General features: G+C 30.7%; 1 long non-coding RNA gene across 1 annotated transcript in view; it reads left to right on the forward strand.

The window, feature by feature from the left end:
- Positions 1-3,387: 3,387 nt before the first annotated feature.
- Positions 3,388-27,852, forward strand: part of LOC145256378 (uncharacterized) — a 40,629-nt gene continuing 16,164 nt past the window's right edge. The window contains exons 1-2 of the long non-coding RNA XR_013863984.1: positions 3,388-3,484; positions 25,551-25,660. This is a non-coding gene — a long non-coding RNA (uncharacterized LOC145256378). The remainder of the gene's footprint in view (positions 3,485-25,550; positions 25,661-27,852) is intronic.

The following is a 27,852-nucleotide window of genomic DNA, read 5'->3' on the forward strand; positions in this document are numbered from 1 at the left end:
TTATTCAATGCCGAAATGTAGTTTTCTTTTTCGCATCTTCGAAGCATCTCGTCATGCGAGAAATTCCCATGTTTTTACAAACTCCTTTGCATTATACCAAGCAAAATCTTTTCAAGTTGCGGTGATTGGACAGTAAAAGACATATAAATCAGTGTTACATACTAGAGTCTTCCACTCCATGTTCCAGATGGTTGTGTCAGTTTTTCTAATCCCATCTTTTAATCAACACACCACCATTCTCAGCTGGCTGAGTATCCTTCTCTTGACACAGTGTGCTTCCCAGCCAGATAGTGGGATTTAAGTCAGTAAAAGTTTTTAATCATTCTGTCACTCTCTGCTCCACAGCTGGCGTCTAGTCTCTTCCTGACAATTGTGAAGATAGAAAATGGGAATGAAAAAAATGTCGCACATGTATATGTTTAATATACATGATGCGAAAATGATGGTTTCTGTTACAGATCTTGGAATTTTGTGGATGAGGATAAATAATTTGTATTGTTTGGATTGTTCTAACAACTATTCTCATCTTGAATGTTATTTTCACATTTTTCCTGATAAAACGTTCATAAATAAAATCACACACTCACACATATAGAATTTGTTATTGTATGTATGCTTCTAGATAAGTATTTTAAGGGTGATTAATGATGTATGAAACATTAAAATGATGTTTATGTAATTATTTTTATTTGGATATTTCAAGAAGTTGCACAAAGTTGAAAAATTCCATTTTCCTTAACAGTTTCAATTTTATTCATTTTATATCACTTTTTGATAAAGAGCAGATGACATCTCAAAATATATATGAATGCTGTACAAAGTTGAAAATTCCAGTTTTCCAGTTTTATAAATATTATATATATATATATATATATATATATATAATATTTTTATTTATATAGACAAATATTACATAGTCGCTACACTAAACATGCTTAAGTTTTGCCACTACAAAAAGTTTTTTTTCAAGCCTTTTAGATTTAAAATTTTTTTAAATATTAATTTTTTTTTATATTTTAAAAAGGTTTATGAAATTTTAAAAATATTTTGATGTACACTTTTGTTATTTACTGCTACATCTATGATTGTATTATGTTTTTACTATTACTTATTTGGCATTTCTTAACGTCCATATCACTTCCATAATTATCACTGTATTTTAATCTTTCTCTTCTATGTCATTCTAATCATTAATCATTATTCTTACAATTATTTTTACCCATACATTCTAGTTTATTTTATATTCTACATATTTTTATTACTTACTAAATTTAACTCATATTTTTATAATCATTGTATATTTATTTTTTATTAAGCTATTACGATGGCAATACTATGTACTAATTTATTCCCCTATAATTTCTTACTCAATCCTTTCCTTTATATTAATTTTATTATATTTTTCTTTATGTTTTCCTTATTTTCTTTATTGTTTTATTTCTTTATTTCCTTATACTTGTACTTCATCTTTTTATTAGGTACTATATTTTCTGAACATTTTAACTCACATCCCTAAATCTTATCACAAACTCTTTTAACTTTTTTACTCCTATTTTTATATGTATTATTATTATCATTATAATAATAATAATAATAATAATAATAATAATAATAATAATAATAATATCTTTAATTTTCACTACTGGAAATTTTAATTTTAAATTATTAACTTCATTTTGATAAATATGACTTATGTTTATGAAAACATAGCTTAATTACCTATGCATAAGGTTGTCTCAGGTTACGCACACATGTGCATGTGTCTGTGTATTTGTTTGACTGAGTTGCTGACACACATGTAAGTATGTGTTAGTATGCCTCACTGGAAACCCTATATGCTAATTTGTCTTTACCCCCCCCCCTTAGTCGACCTCTTTCTTTCTTTGACACTTTAACTCTAAACCCTTAATATAAGTTGATGTGAAATATTTTCACCCCTTCCCATTCCTTATAGTAATGTAATCATGCTGACCCCTAAGTCCTTCTTTCGTCTTTCTGTTCTTTCTTTCTTTTTCTTTTCCTTTTACCTCTTTATCTCTTTCTCCTGCTCCCATTTATCCTGTTAAGTCTTGACATTGTCTCTCCCCCCCCCTATCGCCTCCTATTTTGATTGTAAAATATCACTTAATGTCACCCCTCCCACTTAAATTAAGCATCTTAATATTTTATTTTTATAAATAAAAAAAATATATTTCACTTCTTTCATTTGAGAACCAGATACCTTCGGTGACAAATAAACTTTATTGCATTGGTTGTCTGACGAGGGACTTTTGGTTTCTTGCAAACCAATTGTCTGAAACATTAGCATGTTTAGTGTAGCAACTAGGTGATATTTGTCTATATAAATAAAAATATTATATTTTGCTCTTTTTATTGAACACTCTTTATAACCTCGTTTTAATTCATGAGTTTTATCTCCTGAATACATTTAACTTGGTATATATATATATATATATATATATATATATATATGTGTGTGTATAAAACGATTCTCAAAATGGATGAAACATGTATGTAGTTTGATATTAATAAAAAATCTTTATTATTTAATAATGCCCTTACAATTAGAGTGTTTTACAGAATAAAAAAAAGTTGCCATTTTGATGCTTAAAATGCAAATTTTGTTTATTGAAGATGTCGCTATATGTTATTTTATAAAAATATAAATAGACTTTAATACTTTATCTGCATATTTGTAAATTTGCTAAAGTTTATTATTATGTAAAATGTAAACTAAAGAAATAAATATTTTATTCTACCAATCTCTTAATTCAATATGCCCAGAATACTATTGCATTACTAAACCCATGTAAATCAGTCCTAAATGTATAAAGATAGAAAGTGAAGTAAATTTATGTACCAGGCATAATCCAGGAATCAAAACACTACCAAAATATAAAAATATAGTTGGTATTTTGTTAAAAACACTACCATTATTTTTGTTAAAAATTTAGAGTAGCTCAGAGACAATAGCAAAAGTGAAGGAATTAGCATGATAACGTCACTAGGAAAAAATAGTCACCCTTTAAAAAATACTTCCAAGTGTAAGTGGCATGGGATCTAGATTTGAGAATTTCTGCATAGAAAACCGTTAGAAGTTGCTTAACTGAAAAAAATATAAACGTATTCAAAATGACTGGAAGGAATGGATATTTTCTGAAAACATTTACATAAATGTCAGAACAGATTTGTATATACAGCTTTTGTTTGTAGTAGTCAGTTCACTTAATCTGGAAAAACATTATTGTTGGTACTTTACATTATTACAATTGTTTTATTTCAATAGCAAATAAAAATAAATAAATCTAAAGTCAAATACAGAGACCCATAAATATTGATAAAATAATTTTATTAATGTGGTGTTTTTTTTTTTCTGACCAAGTACCAATGCTTGTATTACTCATTAAATTTTCGATTAATTTTTATTTTATTTATTTATTTATCTCTCTTTTTTTTTTTTTTTGCAGGAGTTTTTTTCCGCAAAGTAAGTGAACCATATTTTGTATTTTTTCTCAAATATATCTTTCACATTATATTTCAAAGCTCGTTTTTTGCCCTATCATAAAAATTTGGAATTTTCTTGGTGACTTTGTTTCTTATATTGAAATAAAATTTGAGAGAATTTCTGTTTTGTATTTGTTTCTGATTGATTGCTGACTTTGATATCTCTGAAGTTCTTTTATTGAAAATTTTAACGTGAACAACTATTCTGGTTGGTTAACTAATTACAGATTGTTTTGCATTTTCTACATTACATGAAACCTTACCAACCACCAATAGCTATGGCTAGAGATACTTTACCTGAGAGCACTTCGTTCAAGCTCCTTGGCTTAATGTTCACAGGAAACATGAGTTGGAATAGATACATCGAGCTTATTGCTAAGGCTGCTGCAAAGAAGGTGGGCTCTCTCTATCATGCTAGAAAGTTACACCTGAAAGTATCCTGTACCTCTACAAAGCCACCATTCGCCCATGTATGAAGTACTGCTGTCACATTTGGGCTGGTGCATCTGCTACGAGTCTCTCGCTCCTGGACAGAGTCCAAAAGAGAGTCGCTAACCTAATAGGTCCTGACCTGTCAACTTCAGGCCCTGTCCCACCGACGAAATGTTGCATCCCTCTGCCTGTTTTACAAGTATTTTAATGGTGACTGCTCTGACGAACCCTTGTAACCCCTCGACGAACAAACCCGACAAGCAGCGAAGTCCCACCCCTACACAGTTGAGATCCCTAGATGTAAGAAAGCCTTTTACTCTTATTTCCCAGAACTGCAGGACTTTGGAATTCTCTTCCGGTTTCCTGCTTCCCCAACTGTACTGACATGCAGAAGTTCAAGTGTAATGTGAACAGACACCTTTCTGCTAAACTCCCTACATAGTACTCCTGCAAGTTAGCTCCCTGATAGTAGACCCCTACATCAAAGTGGCAACGTTCCTTCTTTGGGGTGAAATCTATCTATATATACTCCTATAAATTCGTTTTTCTTTTGTGTGTATTGATATTCATATCAAAAACCCTCTTTTCTATTTATTTAAAAAGAAAATACAATTTTCTTATATATGGGTTGTGGAATTGCATTCACTAGCAAAAGATCTAGCTAATTTGCATATTCTTTTAAACATTCATTTTAATTAATTCCCTATTAGTTTTTTTCGGTTTTCTAATGGGATGATCATCTAGAGTTAACTATTATGTGTAATTATATTCATGCAGATATTCTACATGATTTATACTTGCATAATATTTGCATAAAATCTTAACAGTAAACACAAAATTGTCTCCATATATATTTATGTATACGTATATATTTTTGTTTAATCTATTAGTCTATCTATTTATCTATATATCTATAAAAGTGAAAGTGTCTGTCTGTGTGTGTATCTGTGTGTGTACATTTCCCTACGTAATAACTCTGTCAATTTTAAGTCTACAGACTCGAAATTTGATCTACAGGGTACTGAGATTTGGGAAAATATAGGTGATCGGTTTTCGGCCAGAAATTTGGCGATTAAGGGGTCAAAGTTCAACGATTTGACCTTTGAGAACTCTACCAAACTCCCCCGACAATTTTGGGTCTAAACACTTGAAATTTTAGATATAGGTTCCTTGGACATGGATCTAACTTAATAATTTGATTTGAGCTCAAAACAATAAATTTTAAGGGGTCATAATAGGGGTCAAAGTTAAAAAAATTGACCACTTTTTTTTTTTTTTTGCTCAACATGCATCTCCAAATACCCGGGCAACGCCGGGCACCCATGCTAGTATATCTATAAAAGTTAATGTGTCTGTGTGTGTCTGTCTGTCTGTATACATTTCCCTACGTAATAACTCTGTCAATTTTTAGTCTATGGATTCGAAATTTGATATACAGGGTACTGAGATTTGGGAAAATCTATGTGATTGGTTTTCGGCCAAAAATTTGGCTGTTAAGGGGTCAAAGTTCAACGATTTGACCTTTGAGAACTCTACCAAACTCCTCTGACAATTTTAACTCATCTAACTTAATAACTTGATTAGAGCCCTAAACAATAAATTTTAAGGGGTCATAATAGGGGTCAAAGTTTAAAAAAATGGACCTCACATACATAGCATACACCTCACACCCGGGCAACGCCGGGCACCCATGCTAGTGTAATAAAATGATAGTATTTTATAACTGATGAGTCAATAAAAATCTTTGTTTCATGTATGTAAGAGGAGCCATCAGTTAATTCACAGTATGAGCCTGGGCTATTTTGGCAATAACATGCCTATTTAATTGTTAACAGGTAAGCAATGAACATGTGAACTCTGTAGTATTTTAAATCGTAAATGAAAAATACATTTCCAATTTATGGTTTTGATACTTTAACTTTTAATAATTAAAACTTTGTTGCCTGATTGCCTCAAATAAGAAATTGCTTTTCTTTTATCATTTTTATAAACCAAAATTTAAAAAAATCCGTTTAGAATGATAATTCAGAAAAGGATATTTGTTTATACTTCTTGTTCAAAATCCTGTTGAACCAGCTTTCTTTAAAGACATTTTTATTTTATTAATTTCACTAAATTAACAAACTAATATCAGGTCACATCTATATGTATAACGCCTTTACATGTATGCATAGGTATTTATATGTATACCTATGCATTTATCCATACATAGGAGTGTGTGCATGTGTTTGAATACTTTTTATGTATATGTATGTATCCATTTTTATGTATATGTATGTATACATATGCTTATATATGTTAATGCATTTATTTGTTTACCTTGTATATGTATGTATACATATGCTTATATATGTTAATGCATTTGTTTGTTTACCTTGTATATGTATGTATACATATGCTTATATATGTTAATGCATTTGTTTGTTTACCTTGTATATGTATGTATACATATGCTTATATATGTTAATGCATTTGTTTGTTTACCTTGTATATGTATGTATACATATGCTTATATATGTTAATGCATTTGTTTACCTTGTACATGTATGTATTTATATGTATATCATGTATTTTATTGCTTCTCTATAACAATCAAGTTTACATTGAAAATATCCTTTAAAAACTGGCTAATTTAGTGCATGGGACTTGAAATAAGAAAAGGGAATCACAAAGATAACAAATGAAACTGAATGAGATTCAAACGTCTGTCTCCGATAGAATGACCACATAATGGGTTTTGTCTTGGCTAACAACTTTCACTTACTGTTAAGTTAGTTAGTTGATAAAAATTTTGGTTGCATCCGCAGGGGATTAAAAGGGGTCAAAATGGCCAAAAATAGCACTTTTCAGCACATAGAATATTTTCTGACCATTAGATTTTGTTGAAAATTACCCAAATGCAAGACCACATAGATATACATCTGGAAACATAATATTTTATCCTGGGAAAACTTTGGTTTTGTCCCCAGGGTGTCAAAAGGGGTAAAAAAAAAATGGTGATTTTTAGCCCAAAATGGCCCCAAAATAGCAAATTTCGGGACATAGAATCTTTTCTAACTATTAGATTTTACTGAAGATTACCCAAGAGCAAAACTGCATAGATATACATCTGAAAACATAACATCTGACGATAGCAAAGTTCTGGTTGCGTCCTCAGGGGGTTAAAAGCAAAAATGTTTTTTTAGTCCAAAATTGTAAAAAATAACACTTTTCACAACATAGAATCTTTTCCAATCGTCCGATTTTACTGAAAATTACTCAAAAGCAAGACTACATGATATGCATTTGAAAACATGATATTTGACCCTGGGAAAATTCTGGTTGCGTCCCCAGGGGGCCAAAAGTGGTCAAAATCACCAAAGATAGCACTTTTTTGTATATAGAATAATTTCTGACTATTAGATTTTGCTGAAAATTACCCAAAAGCAAGACTCCATGGATATTCATCTGGAAATGTAATATTTGACTCTGGAAAAATTCTGGTTTCATCCCCAGGGGTAAAAAGGAGTAAAAAAATGTGGATTTTTTAAAATCAAAATGAAAAAATCTGATTTATTTCTTTCTCTGTCTCAGAAATTTTTTTTTTAGGTTATTTCCCTTTTGATTGTTAAGTTTTTATTTTTTTATTTTTTTAATATTGTTCCTATTTACTTCCCTCCTCACGAGGGCAGAGTTAGACACAAGGTCTGTTATTAATGTGGGGAAAATCTAGCTCCCCAAAAAGGGGCACTGGATAGGAACAAAAATAAAAATTGCCTCGATCTAGAAGGATATTAATTTCTACGTTGAATTTGAACGAAAATTGTTTTTAGGCACTTATGCATTATACGGACGACGCCATTGTTATGGGCGATAACTCCAATTTCTTCTTGGAATAGTTACAAAACAACCCTCTTCCATGTTAAATAATAGGTTTCTAAATAATAATGTTAAAAAAAAAACATTGTGCTTAAACTTTACATTTACCAAAAAAGTCATTGAATTGTTTCTCGTCTAGATTAAAAAAAAAACATAATTTCTTCTTGGTCAAATAGCACACAAAATAAATAAAAAAATAAATAACACCAAAATACTTGAAAACCGAAAATTATTGGATAAAAATGTCTTAAAATATAATTGTAAAAACAGTTATTGAAAAATACATTTTTGAATTAAAGCAACATTATTTGGTCTTTTGGATGGGAGGAAAGTGTAGCATCTGTTCTGATACTACACATCCTCTTTTCTGTGCTCAGTCAGTGGAGAAGAAATCCTTCTAGACTGAGGCAATTTTAATTTTTGTTCCTTTCCCCACATTAAAAACCGACATTATGTCTAACTCTGCCCTCATGAAGAGGCAAGTAAATAGGAACATTGGATTTTTTTTCAAACAATTTAACGGAAACTCATTGTAGGAAAATAGAATTTTAATAAAAATTAAAGCAACATTGGATTTTTTTTCAAACAATTTAACAGAAACTCATTGTAGGAAAATAGAATTTTAATAAAAATTAAAGCAACATTGGATTTTTTTTCAAACAATTTAACAGAAACTCATTGTAGGAAAATAGAATTTTAATAAAAATTAAAGCAACATTGGTTTTTTTTCAAACAATTTAACAGAAACTCATTGTAGGAAAATAGAATTTTAATAAAAATTAAAGCAACATTGGATTTTTTTCAAACAATTTAACAGAAACTCATTGTAGGAAAATAGAATTTTAATAAAAATTAAAGCAACATTGGGTTTTTTTTCAAACAATTTAACAGAAACTCATTGTAGGAAAATAGAATTTTAATAAAAATTAAAGCAACATTGGATTTTTTTCAAACAATTTAACAGAAACTCATTGCAGGAAAATAGAATTTTAATAAAAATTAAAGCAACATTGGATTTTTTTTCAAACAATTTAACAAACTCATTGTAGGAAAATAGAATTTTAATAAAAATTAAAGCAACATTGGATTTTTTCAAACAATTTTAAAACATTTTTTGAATTGAAGCATCATTGGATTTTTTTTTTCAAACAATTTATTGGAAAGAAAAATAGAATTTTTAATAAAAAATTGTTTGTATTAAAGTAAAACTATAACAAAATATAATTTTAATTATTGTCACTGTTGAATTAGGTTGAAAAGTTGCATTCTCTATTAGACGTTCTATGAAATCCAACAACACAAAATGGGCCCGCCTTTATAATGCATAAGTGCCTTATATTATGATACAATAAATATTTTTACAGTTTTATTTGGATATAGTAGATGTCATTTGGTACTTTTGTTATTTAATGACCTGCGCTATTTGTTAAATAGTACTTACAAGTTAAATTCAAGTTTTACTATATCATTTTTATTAACTTGTTAGGTGAAAGTACAGAATAGATACACCCTCCCCTTCCCATGTTAAATAATAAGTTGCTAAATGGTAACGTGATTATTACAGCGTGGGTCATTAAATACAACAGTACATGTTATTTTTTGTCGCATTTCACTCGTAAACACCAATTCCACAAATTTCCTTTTTGTATTAATAATTAATTTACTTTCTCCTCGTTTTTCATAATTTTTGGATATGTTAGTATTTTCGTTAGTACAATTACGTAAGTACCACTTGTTTTATGTGAAATTCAATATTTCATTTGCTCGAATAATATAGACACACCAATTGTCTGTTTATCGCAAAAAGTGTGGCTTCTTTTTTTTTAATTTGGCCTTTTTTCTTAAACATTTGATCTTGAAAAATAATCATAGTCTGGCAATTGTGTATCTCGGTCCGTGTCATACATAAGTGCCAAACCCGCTATAACTAACTCTTTTTAAGTTATCATTTTATTATTATTATTACAAAAATGGTTTAAGTAGGGGTAATTTATTCGGCAGAAATGCCAAAATCATTTAACTCTAAAGAATTTATGTGACTGAAAATAGAAATTAATGCGGCAATCTGGCAAATTATTCATTTTTTCATTTAATAACAAAAATTATCAGCATTACTCGATTTTATAAAGTTTTCAAATTTATTTCTTTTGCATTTGAACAAAATTTCTATAAATTTGATTTATTCGAGTTAGATAAATTGTTTTCAGTTTGTTTTTGAGATGAGAATTGGTATTAATTTTGAATGTTTGGACTATCACACTCATCTTGGTAAGTTGTTTTCACAATAGAATCTTTTCCGACCTTTAGATTTTGCTGAAAATTACCCAAAAGCAAGACTAAAGAATATACATTTGGAAACATATGTTACCCTGGGAAAAGTGCCGGGGTAAAAAAAAAAACCTACCTCTTTTGGGGTTAATTTTTATTTTTCTCCAAAAATCTATACTTATTCCTTATGGACTCGAAAACGTCTGGGTCGATTTTTATGAAATTTCAGAGGAAGAAACTTCATGTGACTTGCAGTGTTCTTGGATAGGTTTTGTATTAGCATGTTTTCGATAAGTATCAATAATTGAAGAAATCTGATGAAAGAAAGAACAGCCAATTTGGACTGAAGTTAACGCTTTACACAGCCTAACATCACAAGTGCATTTGAGAAGTTTTATTACCACATAAGCCGAAAGGCTCAACATGTAAAATCTTTTAAGTGCATCATTATAATATTTCTTATTTTCATTAAATTTATTTTTGCCACCAGAGTTTTGAAATTTTGTCATATATATTTTGTCTTATAAGCGTTCTTTTAATTTGTTTTGGCCAATTTGATAATCTATGTAAAATATTTTCTGATTAGCATATGATAAAGTTTACATGTATTATCATTTAAGTTGGGGGTAATATCTAGGAAATTCATTTTCTTATTTTTATCTATATTAATTTTAAGATCCGATTACATATATATATATAAACTAACAGGGAGACTCCGACGTTGCCCAGGATTGAGTGATGATCAACAAATCTTTCACACTTCCATATTTTTATTGTCATCGGAATCAGACCAATTGCCTCTTTTCCAATCGAATCAATTGATTGCCTGTTCTAGTTAGGAACCCACTACGGTGCATCAGAGAAAGTTTCACATGCCTCCTCACAGTGACTTACTCCACAGTACATTGTAGCTACATTACACTGTAGAGAACGTAGTGTTGATTTTATAAGATTTTAATTAACGTTTAAAATGAAAAAATTCAGATATCATAGTGCAATTGTGCTTTAATCAGAAACATTAATTTAGAATGCGCCCCAGTCATATCAAAAAACCTATGCCTGGCTTTACTGCTTGCTCGGTGATAATGGCTTGAACTTAAGTTTAAAATGAAAAAGTCAAGTATCATGGTGCAGTTGTGCTTTAATGAGAAACACTCATTTCGAATGCATCCATGTCATATGAAAAAACCTTTGTTGATTTTATATGTCGGGCCTAATGGCTTGTGTAGTAATAACACTTCTGAAATGCACTTGTTAGGTATGGGCAAAAATGGCTTGAAAAAATAATGAGATATAGTTTTGAAAACCGGTTTGTCATAATTTTTTTGTAGATTTCCAACTATTTTTTTATTATATTTGAAAGATTAAAGACTAAAGTTAATTTTCAAAAGGAAAAAACTATTTGTACATGTGGAAAATAAGTTGTAATCAAAAATGTTTTCATGGCGACATGGCGAGCTAACAAATTCAGCTAAATTTTGAAATTAAGTAAATTAATTGTGAAAATCCTTTGAAAGATAAATATTAGCTTCCTGGGTATATTTCCAAGATAATTAGTAAAGTCCTAAGGCATTGAATTAAATAAAAAAACACTTTATTTTTACAAAAAAAAAAGAAGCTTAATTATCCCCCCAAAAGAGAATCACAGCAATATGGAAGTCATGTAACATAAATTATACAGAAACCAAAATGTTAGAAAGTTGAAAGACTGTCTGAAAATGACGTCAGATAGTTAAATGGAGGTGGGGGGGTGCTGTTTTTTTTTTGGGGTTTTTTTTTTTCATAATCATGCATCCATACATTCCTATCGTGAACGTTTGTATATTTTTTACCACTTTTTAATTTAATTATTTTTCTATGTTGCTGCTTTTAAATTCAATTTTTATTTTTCAAGATTATATAAAAATTATCTTACACCAAAAGTTTCACATTCATTCAAGCAAGGAATATATATCTTACATATAAAAATTATGTGAAACCTTACATATAAAATCTTACAAATAAAAATTATGTGAAACCTGTAATCTCAAAACTAAAGTAGAAATATTTTTGCAATTATAACTTTTTTGTGTGAAAATATTAAATAAACAATGCTTAACTCAATAATAATATCAGTAGTTCGAGAAATTAATTTTTCTTTGAGTTATATCAAATTCATTAATACAGACTTTAGGGGCTTTTTTCATAATGTTCCTGTAAAAATGAATTTTTTTTGTTACAATTTATGATGCGTTATTTTCAGTAAAAAAATGCAAAACTAAATTCATGCATTTTTTTTTACTACTGAAATCCATAACTTTAGTAAAGATGGATTTTGTTGAAACAAAATAATACATTTTCACTAGTATTTAAATAAAAATAATAGATTCATTATATTCCGTAATTATTTGGAAATTTCAAAAAATTTCATTAAAATTGATTAATTTCTTGATTTTTGGTAAACTTTTAATTAAAGGGAGGGTCAAAATGTTTATACATTTTGAGCATCGGCATTCATTTTGCAGGTATGTAGCACTTGTGATGTTAGGTTGGGTGAGGTGTTAGCTTTAGTAAAAATAGCCTGTTCCTTCCTTTATCGAATTATTTCGAAGACATTCCAATAAAAAAAACCTATCTAAGAACACTGTCAATTACATAAGTTTATTGTGTGAAATTTCATATAAATCGGCCCAGCCGTTTTCAAGTGTATAGGGAACGAACTCGCACACACAGACAGAGTTCCTTTTATATAATAGTAGAAGATATACATATGTGTGAACATATTTATACATGATTAGGTATTTGTATATTTTTATTTAGTTTTATGTATAAGATTCATGTCTAAACTGATTAACTGATCATTATAGATTTGGGATCACAGCTTATAGGATTTATTTTAACTATATTTAGTGCAATAAAGAGAAATAAGGTGTTGAAGTTTATGCAGGTCAGATTCGATTGTGTTATTTTAACAATAAGTATATTAAATCCATTAAGAAATATTCTCTAAATTTCAGATTTTAAGTTTTTTTTAGGAGGCATGATATGGGTTTAACCTTCCATTTGGAAGTTCAACTATGTCAACTCTACATTAAATTTTATCCATAATCATTCACAACCAATTAAGTATAAATTCCTTTAATTACAATTTTTTTCTCAAGAAACCTGAAGCCCGTAAATTTTAGACATTTTTAATAATCCAAATGATGGAATAAATTTCGATCAAAATAGGAATAATAAATAGGTTTAGTATCATTACATCTTGATTTTAATCTTCATAAGAGGACATAAAAAAGCTGCGAATTTGTTATATTCTTGGAGTTTATTTTCTGGCATATTTTTTAGTATAAATATATATTTAATAAGGCAATACTTCATTTAATTATCAAATCTGTGATTTAACTCATATATTTAATTATATATGTAATTATACGAGGTGATTTCAATAAGTTTCAGACTTTTTTATATGGGCACTTTTTTTGATAGTACACACGTGAAACTCTAGTCCCTTTCAAAGTAATCTCCTCTGGCTGCAATGCACTTGTACCATTCCAACAACCTCTAGAAGGTGCCATGGAAGTCCTTTTTTGTGTGAGCGTGTTAATAACTAGGGCTATGACAACAGCATATTCTTTTCATTGTTTTGACTCTCGAGTATATATCCGACACAGATGCAGTTAATCAACCAAGAACCACATCACTCTATATAAAAGCATATAAGATATAAACGGATACACACTTGAGAATCAAAACAATAAAAAGAATATGCTGTTGTCCTAGCCCTATTAATAACCTTTTTCACAGCTCTTTTATCTCCTCAATTGTTTCATAAAGGACAACCTGTAAGGTTTCCCTTGAGTTTAGGGAATAACCAAAAGTCACAGGGAGCAAGTTGTGGACAATAAGAAGAGTTAGGAACTGTCTTGATGCCCATCTTGGTTAAATAGTTTGTGATCTTCTCTGTGCACTCTTGGGACAAACTTCAAGCAAATCTTCTGCATCTTAAGTTCCTCATGAACAATTGTGTATACAATTCCCCTATTCACATTGAACTGTGCACTTATTGTCTCTATAGACACACTACAGTCCTTATTCATGAAATCCTTTATTTGGCCAATCAACTCTGGTGTTCTAACTTCCTTACTCCTCCCACACCTCTCATCATCCCTTCCAGATTCTCTGCCTTTATTGACTCTCTTATATCACTTAAAAAGTGATGCTCAATTTATGCAAGATGGCCCAAAAGCAGTCTGAAATATTGCATATGTTTCTGTGGCATTTTTTCCAAGTTTAAAACATAATTTTATTGCATATCGTTCTTCTAAAGTGTCCTCACACCCAGATTGCATTTTTGAAATACACTAGTGACAATCAGGCTTTTATAGAGTGTATTCTACTTCCTACTGTAGCTGTTTATTTTCACCTTAAATCATAAAAATTGGTCAGTCATCTCATAAAATGTACAACAATAACATAGAATTTTCAAGTCTACGACAATTTTAAATGCCTGTACAAAAGTCTGGAAACTTACTGAAGGCACCGTGGATATATATATATATATATATATATATATATATATATATATATGTATATATATATATATATATATAAAAACAGAGATGTGTGTGCCACAGACGATTTCTGATTGGTTAATCCAATAATCACATCTCCTAAAAAACTATGGTTCCTACGCTCTTAAATTTACCATAAAATATTATGGCTTTATTTATTGTCCATCTTGGAAGGGTTTATTTTTTTCCTAACTTGCCATTTACAAATTACAAAATTACGAAACTTACATCAGCCATCACAATCCAACCTCCGACACCACGTCCGCCATTCTGGCGCTAGCCGCACACACATACACACAACACGAAAACAAACGCTGTCCTACCCAGCACACACGCACACACACACACATTCACTACCGTCCTCTTTAAAACACGTTCTTTTGAAGAGACGATTTTTTTAAGCATGTTTTAAAAATCTAGCAAAAATTAATTTTCCTGAAATTTTTCAATATTTAAAAATAAATTATGCCGGCTGATAAAATTTTAAAACTTTTTTTTAAAGCTAGAAAGATAAAATTTAAAAATACTTATTTTTATATATATATTATATATGAAACTAAACTAAAAAAAAAAACGCGCGTTCACTCGTGGTCTTAAGTTCATTTCGGGTTTGTATTACTGTACACATAGATTCGAAAAAGTTGTCAAAAAACAAATATATAACAAGTAAATGTTATCAAAGGCAAGATAAGTTACTTTTCTACTATACTGGATATATTTTTTGTGTTTTTATTCAATGTAACATGTTTATTCAGCTCGAAAACCATACAGTGTTTACCGATGTATTGGAAAATTCAAAATGGTGCCTGACTCCCTCTTTAACACGGTAAGTATGGGAAAAGGTGTTATAAATAAAAAAAAACTAGAAAAAATACTATTAAAAACCCGCCGAATATATGTCAAGCTATGTCACGGTAACATATATTGAGCGAGTTTTTAACAGTATTTTATCCAGTTTTTTATTTATAACACCTTTTCCCAAACTTACCGTGTTAAAGAGGGAGTCAGGCGCCATCTTGAATTTTCCAATACATCGGTAAACACTGTATGGTTTTCGAGCTGAATAAACATGTTACATTGAATAAAAATACGAAAAATATATCCAGTTTGGTAGAAAAGTAACTTATCTTGCCTTTGATAACATTTATTTGTTATATATTTGTTTTTTGACAAATTTTTCGAATCTATGTGTACAGTAATACAAACCCATTAAAAAATATTCATTTTGATTAAAAAAATATTCATTTTGATTTTAAAAAAATATTGTTCATTTCAATTAAAAAACCTTCATTTTGATTTAAAAAAAAATCATTTTGATTAAAAAAATAGTTTAATTTTAATATTTGTTTATTGTCTTAACTCATATCAAATGTTTTGCTTGTGTTCTGCTTCAAATATTCATAATCTTACATGCATAATTTTCATTTAATTATATTAAATAAACTTCAAGTTTACTACAAATCAAATCGTGTTCCTTCACTTTTTTAAAATGTAATTTATAAGTAATTAAAGAACGCATTCTAATCTTTAAAATCTATAATACAACGAAATATTCAATTGCTTATAATACTTAAACAAACAACTTGTGTTTTTTTTTTATTATTTTTTTATTATTAATATTTGATGAGTTTCAGTATAAATTATCGTGTTCTTTATTTCAATCCAATTTTTAAGTTTTGTAACGCTGTCTGTAAAAACTACTGTTCATTCTTGACAGTCTAAGAGTTCCACATATCTTGCTTGTTGGGACCTCGGCGATGACGTCATTTTTTCAACTGGCCGGCCAACTTTATAACGAAGGCCACGCCACCATCCCCCCACCAAAAGGGGAAGCTTCTCCCCCCAAAGGAGGGAGCCGGTGTCCCCCCCCAAGGGTGGGGGGGGCGAAGAGGCCAGGAGGAGGTGACTTTTTTCTTTGGGGGTGGGGGAGAAGCCTCCAGGCACCCTCCTCCCTGAAGGTGGGGTTGGGGATTATCTCTCCCTGAAGGGGGGAGGCCAGCACCAAGCATGTAAATCCAGAGGGGTGACTTTTTTTGTTACCCCTCGGAGTGGGAAGGGGGGCCGATCACCCAGGCAACGCCGGGTAACCCCTGCTAGTATATATATATATATATATATATATATATATAAATATACACACTCCAATAAATTTTTTTGTGTGTGTATTGATATTCATATTAAAAACCATTTTCTATTTATTTAAAAAGTAAATACAACTTTCTTATGTATGGGTTGTGGAATTGTATTCACTAGCAAAAGATCTAGCTAATTCGCATATTCTTTAAAACATTCATATTAATTGTCTATTAGTTTTTTTTTTCGTTTTTCTTATGTGATGATCATCTTTAGTTAACTATTACGTGTAATTATATTCATGCAGATATTCTAAATGATTTATACTTGCGTAAAAAGGTTATAGTAAACAAAAATCTCTTTCCATACATATTTATGTATATGTAAATATTTTGGTTTAAAAAATGTTACCTACCAAACTCCTAGAGTTTTTGGTCTACAGACATGAAACTTCATATATAAGGTATTTGAACCAATGCTAAACTTTATATTTGGGTTTTAGTTCAAGAAAATCAGTACAAAAGTGTAAAAAAAAAAAAAAAATGAAATTTACCAGGTAAAGGTCGAACGCTGGCATTACGAATATGCATGTGTAATGTAGTAGCTATTGTTTCATGTTTTAATTTTTAGCCTTGCAGTAAACATGTCTTCATAACTCAGTCATTAACTGCAAAGGAAAAAATAAATTATAAGCTAAACAGAATTGTAGAAGTCGGTACAATGCAGAAGTAACGGAAAGACACAAGCTGAAGCAGGTGAGAAATTTATTAATACAACTTATAAATACATGTGTACATATTCATATTTCATATACGCAGTATATTTATATTTGCACAGTGGTCACCTGGGAAAGTCGGTCTGGTGGTATGTCCGTGTAATATAATATTTCGAGAAAGATTTCTTCGTCAGATATTTACTTGACTTTGACAAACGTGCTGTTGTAAGCAGTAACTATACTGCAGCAAATCATCACTCGGAACTTGTGGGTAGTATATGATTAGGGTTTTTTTTTTTTTCTTAATTCTTATTTTATATTTCTAAATTATTTATTTTATTTTATATTGTATTTTATTTATTTTTTTTGTAATAATAGTTTATCTTTGGTTCAAACGTGTTGTTGTAAACAGTAACAGTATCGAGCTAAATAATTGTCCGGACCTTGTTGGTGGCTTTTTAATTTAATATGATTGAGTTTTTTTTTTTTTTTTTTTTTTTTTTCTAATTTATTTATTTGTTTTATTTATTTATTTATTTTTTATATAGTAGTTTATGTTTATACCCAACCTAACAAGATCACAACGCACTACACTAGAAAACCTAAGAAACAAAGATTTCATCTTCCTACCCTCAGACAAGGGGAAAGAATTTTATGTGATCTCACAGGCCACATACGACACACTTGCTTTCTCTCACCTTAGCGATGACACACTATACGCACCAGTTAACAACATTTACTCTATACAAATAGAACACCGCATCAATACAGCCTGGACCAACATTTGCAACAAAAGGAGAACCCCTAGCAAATATAGACACAACTTCACCACAAGAAACAGTAGACTTCCCACATTCTACCACCTCATTAAGACCCATAAAACAGGCCCCACCACCAAAATATGACCCATAGTATCCAGCAAAGAAGGACCACTCTACAAAATTTCCTGGCTTCTTTCCCATCTCTTAAAACCACTTCTTCCAACCTTCCCAGGACACGTCAGCAGCTCTAACGAAGTCATCTCTAGGTTACGTTCACTTACATCAGAACAACTCAAGCAAAACAGATATCCCTTCAGCCTAGACGTCGTTGCCCTCTACACATCTGTCCCTGCATACCCGGCAATTGACATAATTACCGACTGCATTTCGTCCTGTAGCCTCTATTGCTTTGGCCTCACTGGAACTGACATACATGACCTCCTAGAAATAATAATAGATAACACTTACTTCACATACAAACAAAGCACATATAAACAAATCACGGGATTGCCTATGGGGTCCAGCCTGTCAGGACTACTCGCTATCGCATTCATGGACAAACTCGAACGCCGCGCCCTCAACTCTTGCTACTCCTACACCTTCTTCACGCGATACGTTGATGATATCCTACTCCTAACACCTTCCCGGGAGGACGCAAACTCAAATTTTAACATGTTTAACAACACCGACCCACACATTGAGTTCACCAACGAGCACCTCGACAGCTCTGGATCCCTGGCACTTTTAGACTTCAGCCTCAAGATCTTGGAAGACAGTAATATATCCACCAAATTCTACAAGAAAGCCGCCTGTACAGATCTCTTCGTACACTATAAATCTGCCTTTCCCCGTAAAGCTAAAATAAGCTATGCGAGGAATGAAATAGCGCGCATCCGCAACAAATGCAGCAATAAAGCGGATAAAAATACACAAATAAATTCAACCAAGTGCTAGAAATCAATGGATACCCAAAACCAACCATTGAAAACCTCAATAAATCTAGAAGACGCACGCAACATTCTTCCTCTAACACCTGCTTTCTAAAGCTGCCCCATTTCAACGACAAGATCACAACAGCCATCCGCAAAGCTATACACAGAGAGGGTCTAGACATACAACTTATACACACCGGGCCATCACTACGACAGCATTTGTCAAAACGCAAAACCCACCTAAGCAACGTACCCTGCACCCTAACTAACTGCCTGATGAACACCACTAACATGTGCCACCGTACATACACAGTATATCGCATACAGTGCACCAAATGTGACCAATCATACGTCGGTAGCTCAGTGAGACACCTGCACATTAGAGTAAAAGAACACATACAAACACAAGCCTCTTCTGTTCGCAAACACCTTTACACATGCGGCAACACTAACAAATCCATCAGAGTAGATATTTTAGCCACCGAACGCAATGTTGGCAACCTTCGTATCAAAGAATCAATCCTGATTGCCAAATTACATCCCAAGATTAATCGCCGACATGAATTAGGCTCTTCATTCTCAACTTAATGCACACCATCCCACCATTGTATAATACAATTAAAAAATAAATAAACAAACAAAATAAAATTTAAAAAAATAAATCCAAAACTAAATTAAAATAAACCAAAATAAATAAACAAACAAAATAAAATTTAAAAAAATAAATCCAAATTAAATTAAAATAAACCAAAATAAATAAACAAACAAAATAATAAATAAGCAATCCCTATTCAAGATTACTACACATTAATAATAATAACAATGTATAACAATTAAATAGCAAGCCTAAGATATATGAATTAGATGGTGCGAGCGTGTGGGCTACACGGCTACATGCATATGACTCATGCAAATTTATAAGTTTATATGCCCCAATATAACCCAATTGTTTTCTCTGAGTAAACCTAACAATATTAACCGCAAATAACAATAAGACATAATACACCAAAAACAGAAATCCAAGTTAACTCAAATAAACAAATACATTATAAAAAAAATAAAAATTACTAAAACTCTCGAAATAACTTCTAACCACTTCGTCATAACACATTGCATATATAAATAAATAATTATAGTTACTATATAATTGAATTAAAAGATACAAGAATCCATAAATGAGTATATATACACTACATAACGAATTAAATAAAATACCCCCAGAATGAGAATAATATCACTAAAATAAAATAAATAAGCAAACAAATAAATACATAAAAAATTAATGCAACATTATACATCTAACTGAGAAGAAATATCAGTAACAACTCATCAAGTAGTCTCCCTTGACCAACCGATTTATTCTAAGTCTATGCTCCCACCACCCCAAACAGAACGCAGAAACACAAACAACAAATAAATTAGTTAATTAAATCTCAATATAAACATAAACTACTATATAAAAAACAATAAATAAATAAATAAAACAAATAAATAAATTAGAAATAAAAATAAGTAAAAAAAAAACAAAATAAACTCAATCATAATAAATTAAAAAGCCACCAACAAGGTCCGGACAATTATTTAGCCCGATACTTTTACTGTTTACAACAACACGTTTGAACCAAAGATAAACTATTATTACAAAAAAAAACATAAATAAAATACAATATAAAATAAAATAAATAATTTAGAAATATAAAATAAGAATTAAGAAAAAAAAACAAAAAAACCCTAATCATATACTACCCACAAGTTCCGAGCGATGATTTGCGGCAGTATAGTTACTGCTTACAACAGCACGTTTGTCAAAGTCAAGTAAATATCTGACGAAGAAATCTTTCTTGAAATATTATATTACACGAACATACCACCAGACCGACTTTCCCAGGTTACCACTGTGCAAATATAAATATACTGCATATATGAAATATGAATATGTACACATGTATTTATAAGTTGTATTAATAAATTTCTCACCTGCTTCAGCTTGTGTCTTTCCGTTACTTCTGCATTGTGCCGTCTTCTACAATTCTATTTAACTACATACTATACAATGCTTCAAGCAAACTACACCCTATAAGCTAAACGTTTTGGTTTCAATTCTCAGTGGCGGTGCACAAATCAGTTTTTTTGTTTTTTTTTTTTTTGAAAACTTTTAAAATCATTACTATATATTGGGTCCAATATAATATAATAAATACAAAATCTGCATGAGTCAAAATATCATAAATAAGCGTAGCTTACGACTGGACAATGCTGGGCGGCCTGCTAGTATAAAATAGAAATCTTGTTTTTGAAAATTTATTTCTTATGAACCTGTTAGGAAAGTATACAAAATTTTAATCATTTGAGGAGGAGTTAGGATGATTAATCGGAATCAAAAATTGGAACATTTTGGTGTATCCGTATTGGAATCGGAAAAATTTGTGTCTAATTTCTGATGCCACAAATGATTTTTAATTTTCTTTTTTTCTGATTTTTTTTAAACAAGATCTTCCACTGTTAGTAGTAATGATAAAATAATAAATACTTATTGATTTTAAACTGCTGGTCAAATATAGATCATCGCTCACAAGTATATTTTTACATCTGAGAAAATATATGCACGTTCATTCTTTATGGTAATCAAGGGAAATTACAACTATATAGTTAAATTATTAATGATTTATAAAGAATCAGAATCGGGAATTTAGTATGGAATCAGTAATTGTATCAGAATTGCAAAAACTTTTGGAATCGTCCCATATGTATTGCGTTTGTTAAAATCCACTCCATTCCTTATTCAAGTATTATTCACATGCCATCAAACAAGTTATATATATATATATATATATATATATATATATATATATATATATATATATATATATATATAGAAATAAAGGGGAATGTCTGTGTGTGTGTCTGGTCACGAATAGGCTCCTATATGGTTCACTATTTTAAAAAACTGATTACATATAATGATAGAAGATGAATCAAAACACAGGAATAGGTATGTTTGATCTGGCAGAACGATAATTCATTAAAATTCTGGGTGTCTGCGTACGTGCCTGGTCCACAAAGTATGGAAATAAAAAATTTAAAAATTAAAAAAAAAACGTTTACAAGTGTTTTTGGTATAGATGTACATAATAATACTTTGATGTATGTTTTAACTTAAATGGGGATGGTATAATAAAATTGTGGGGTCTGCATTCACGCCTGGCCTCCATAGAATGGAAATAGGCACACACTTTAATAAAGACTTTTCATATCTATCTGCGTAAATATACTTTGATAATTATGTTTCAGTTTGAAGAAATATGGTATAATAAAATTATGGGGTGTTTGTTTGCACCTGACCTCCATAGAATGGAAATATGTCACAAATTTTAACACGGTTTTTTAATATAGATCCACAGAATATTGTGATAAGTGTTTCAGTATGAACGCGTATGGTATAATAAATTATGGTGCTTATCTATTTTATTTTTATTTTCATCATATTTTGCTTTAGTTTTGATACTCCCAAATTCAACCCAAATTTGCAACCCTTCCTTTTCATAACCTATCATACTTTCATAAATCAAATCAGAGTCCATTTTCTGTAGGTTGTTTTTTAACTCAGTCAACGACGGGTACTTTTGCTAGTATATATATATATATAGTCATCCACATACAGTACTCTTTCGTTGTATCACAGCTCATCAGTGTGGCTAGACCAGCAACTTGCTCAAGCCAAGTGACAGCGCTTCTCACCATTATGCTATTTTGCTGCTGGTGAGATGGGTATGCAAAACATTGTCCAAACGATCTAAACGCCATTTTTTTACACAAAGAACATTGCTTTTTATGCTAGCAGCAGTTTGTTATTTTGTTCCCCATATGTTCAACCCAAGATAGGGAGCATTTATAATCATCCACACACAGTACTGTTTCGCTGTATCACAGCTCATCAGGGCAGCTATTAGCAGGTTGCCCAGTTGTAAAATACTCTTAAATATGATTTTTTTTATTCATTCAGATTCCATATTTATTATTATAGAGTCAATTCTCTACCAATAATATTGTACCCAATATATATTAGTGATTTCAAAAGGAAAAAATATAACTTGGATGCCATCAGCTAGAATCGAAACCAAAATATATAGCTGTCCAACCTTATTCATTACCATCTGTACTATCTCCTTATGCTCATACAAACTAATAAAATTATGTTGTAAAATGGATATTTGCGCATACGTACAAGAGTACTTAAGTCAAATTGTGCATGCCAAGTTCTGGTGTTTTTTTCTATCAATTTAAATCCCTTAGCAACTATTTTTACTGACTAAAATTAAAATCGATTTTGTTCCACGGGTCCAAATTCTCTATATACCAAATTTAAGTCTGTAGACCAAAAATAGACAGAGGAGTTTGGTAGAATCCATTCCTCACACTGACAGACAATTTCATTTTTGTATATATAGATATATATTAAGAATGATAAACGTTTTTATTTCATCTATCTATCTATATATATATATATTTATGTGTACATAATTAAACACAAATTTTAAAAAAATCTTTGTTTTGTTAATGATAAAAAAACGTGTAAAACTAGATTACCCATCCCCTTGATATGACATGTTGTCATCTCAAACTAAAAAGGGCTGAAAAATTAAATAACCAGAAATTCTTAAAAGTAGTAGAACACTGATTATCCTCCGTGCATATTCTTAAAAGTTTGATAATCTCTCCTGCACATTTTACAACCTGTTCATACCACATTGGTCTAAAACTGAATTCTTCATGAACTTTAAATCTGAATTAATTTTCAAATAAACTGCATTTCAATTACAGAAGATACACGCTTCTTTCCTAGTTATTTTCCTCCTGCTCTCTTTTATTTTTCCCTTATTCTTTGCAGAATATTAATTGAATCTGAGTCATTTATGTGAAAAGTATTAAAAATGCAAGGGAAGTAACCAAATAAAATACGTTATAAATTGAAGTGAAAAGTTGCGACGCTGAAAGCGTACACAACTTATTAGACAATAATTGTCAGCTTTAAACAATTTTATTTGATTTGATTTGACGGCAATTTTAAGAAAATAAAGATGAAAATAAAGATTAGACTTAATCTATCGAACAATGAAACATTATTAGACGACAAATAGAACAATGAAACACAATGTTAATTAACAAACTACAAAAATTAAATGAACTGGTTAATGATAACAAATTCTATCACATATTGTTGTATTCATTTTATGATTACTATTATGATGTTTTTCGGGGGGGGTCTATGTGTAATTACCAAAAACAATAACCACCTCTTAGAAAATATATGATAATAATAAATTGAATCCAAGAATACTATAAATGCACAGGAAACCTGGTTCTCGACAATTCAATCATGGATTTTGTCTAGAACAGCATCATATCTAATTGATCAGTTACATTAAAATAAATGGAGTCCCTGCAAAATGACTTGTACAAAAACTGTTTCGAACAAATGGTGAAATATTCTACTTTCATTTAACAGAGTTTCTGGGACAGAGAACATAAAAAGAGAGATGTTTCCCTCATATAGTTAACACTCTTTTTGGTTAATTGACAAATTTATTTAACTATTAGACAACCTTGCTACATTTTCGTCCGTTAAATGACATGATAATAATAAAACATATTGGGTGCCTGGCATTGCCCGGATGTTAGTAGGTGTATGTTGAGCAAAAACAAAAAAAAATTAAGTGGTAGTAGGCAGGCAGGCTCGAACCCCTACCGTGAAGGAGGAAAAGAATGCAAAAAAAAAAAATGATGTCTTTGCTGTTGTGCTCACCGCCCAGCAGGAAGTGGCAAAGATTTAAATTAAGGCTAGTCAATCGAAAAGAAGGGATGATTTTTTAAAATATCGGCGAAAAATGCAACCTCTCCCTGTATAAAAGTGCCAGTTAAGGGTGAGGAATTAATGTTTTTATCCAATTTTTTGATATTTGTCGTCCGAAGGGTCAAGCTTCATAACGATACTGATCTCCTGAAAATTTGTTGCCTCTGTCGAAAGTTTTAGGCAGATATACATGCATACATGCATACATACATACATACATTTAAACAGACAAGTGAGATTTATATTATAGATTCTTTTACAAATAAAATCTGATCTTTGTTTAGGTATAGAATTCTTGCATTTGTTTTGTTATTATTATTCTTAAAATTTCCCACTGATAATGCTTCATTGCTAAATTGATTAATTGTAATAAGTATTTATGTTTGCTTTTCATCATTAAAATTGCCATCTAATAAGTTAAAATAAATTTGTTTAAGTAAAACAACTACCATTTAATAAGTTACGTATGTTTTACGCTTATCGGTACTTTACTAAAACCGAGTTACTTCCCTTGGATTTTAGTCCTTTTCACAGAAGCGCCCAAAAATTCTTTCATTTTTAGCGATTTCCTAATGATTTCAATTATTTTATTTTCTCCATTTTCAGTGCACTCGTGAAATCGCCAAAAAAAATCAGTTGGTCGGCTGGGTGAGCAATTCCGATCACAGCACCGTCATGGGCACCATCCAGGGTCCACAGGATAAAGTTGAAGAAATGTAAGTTCACAAGGAGTAGGCAATCTCAGAAGTAAATCACACTCACTCAATATCAAGATTGTCTATGTTCACTTCAACAACAAATGACGCAATATATTATGTTTAGTTGTTATGTCTTGTTGAAAAACATAAGCATTTCTTATGTACTACTAGATTGCCGTTTATCCAGAATTAAAGGCAATAAAATATAAAGATATGTACGGCATAATCACATCGACACACCAGTTCTCATTAGATCACTGAAGTTAAGCAACGTTGAGTCTGGTCAGTATCAGATAGGTGACCAATTTGGGAATTCCAAGCACTGTATGTTGGAGGACGTTGCAAAAATCTAATGTCGCCATCTCCCCTAAAGGGGATATACATGCGACTGGGGACCGTATGTGAATTTCATACTCCCATGGAACTTCTTCCTTTGGAGGAATCCGGTTAAACCCACATAGGGTTAGTACTGTAACGCAAAATATAAGGACCACTTGGAAATATTTGAATTTTCAAATTATAGTTGTGCCCATATTATGCCTCCATTTATATACTACTAAAAAAAGAATGAAATATTTAATATTTAAAAATTAATGTCTGATACCAAAGTAAAAATTTCATCCAAATTGAAAGTGCCTCAGTTTCCTAAATGTAAAACTGCATTAAGTCCATACCAATCATCTTTACACCTATCAGCTGTATTAAAAAAATTCATATTGATCCGTTAATTAATTTCCAAGTTTACTACACAAAAAAAGGGACAAATAAAAATTGTAACAGAGAACTTGACTATCTGGTGTTGTCTGAGTGGATGGATAACAAAATGGAAGTTCTATTTATCTCTCCCAATCATCCTCTCCCTCTCTCATAAATACCATTTTACACCAAAAGTCCATGAAACAAATATAAAAACATAAAAAATAAATCATTTTAAATGTTAACACACCTCACAACTAAATTTTTTCTTGTTAATACTTAAAACGATAAATATTACTAAAAAATATATCCTAGAAGGCAATGAAAAAGAATTATGAGTATTGCATGATTTTTTATACTATAAGATGAACACACATCGTAAGTCGACCTGGGGCAGGGATAACATAATAGAAGAGTTTTATCTCTACCTCTCTTCTCACCCCTCTTCTCTCTTTCTTTCACAAACAGCATTCACACCAGAGATCATTGGAAAAGAAAAATAACAAAAAAGTAAAATGCTAAGTGTTGAACCTGATGACTAATTCTGTTCCTGGTGACTCCTCTTCCCAAAAATGTTTCCATAATCTGTTCAAAGCATTGCTCTAAAAGAATGTATCAGCTTTTCGGTCTGTCTTGTCTGGTTTCTGACTTTTAGGTAAATACGCAAACACCTTATTTTTATATATAAAAGATCACTAGCTTCATTAAGAACAAACTGTTTTACAATTGAGTACCACTGTAATCCTTGATTTTATAGTAAATTTTGTCAATGATTCTTCAACACATCTCCATCTACACGTGACAAAACAAAATTAAGCAAAAAACGAGTTAAGAAAAGTTCAAAATGTCAAGACAAAGAATGTTGTTTTGTTTAGAAGAGTTAAAAAGTCAAAATGAAGAAAGTGCTTGTAAATCCATAGATTTGTAAGACTGATATGTGTTGCTTTATTTAAAAGCTCTTGTGTCATTTATGAAGTTGCTGATAGCCAGATGCTACAGTAGAATTTTGTTTACCTGCTAATAATATGTATAACAGTTGTGAATGATATAGGTTCCTGTTGCAAGTTGGGACTTTCAATGCATCTCACTAAGGATAGAGCACGTGCACTCAACCATATAGCTTGCTCCATTTAGTAATTCTTTCTGATTGATTGAAGTCTAATATAGGCAACCAGTCAAGATTTTGATCCAATCAGAATGAAATATTTCAACCAAGTAAATATTAATTTTTTTGAGATCCATTACTTTGGCTCTGCTGTTTGTCATACTGCTAGAGTTTCCATCAATTGGTCCATCATGCTTTAATTTGAAAGTGTCTAGTTTGGTCTTTCACAATTTTCACTTGCAAACATCTAAATTGAATTATTGTTTAACTAAAGGATTTGGTTTGTCACTCTTAAGGTTACAATAGCATTTCATACGTCTGTCATGCCTAAGTTTAAAATAGTATTTAGGTTGGTCTGTCATGCGTAAGAGAGAATCAGAGAGAACTTGGTAGTTTACCGCCTTTTAAG

Source organism: Euprymna scolopes, chromosome 32 (assembly GCF_053919585.1).
Source record: "Euprymna scolopes isolate OS-2025 chromosome 32, ASM5391958v1, whole genome shotgun sequence".
Lineage (NCBI taxonomy): Eukaryota > Metazoa > Mollusca > Cephalopoda > Sepiida > Sepiolidae > Euprymna > Euprymna scolopes.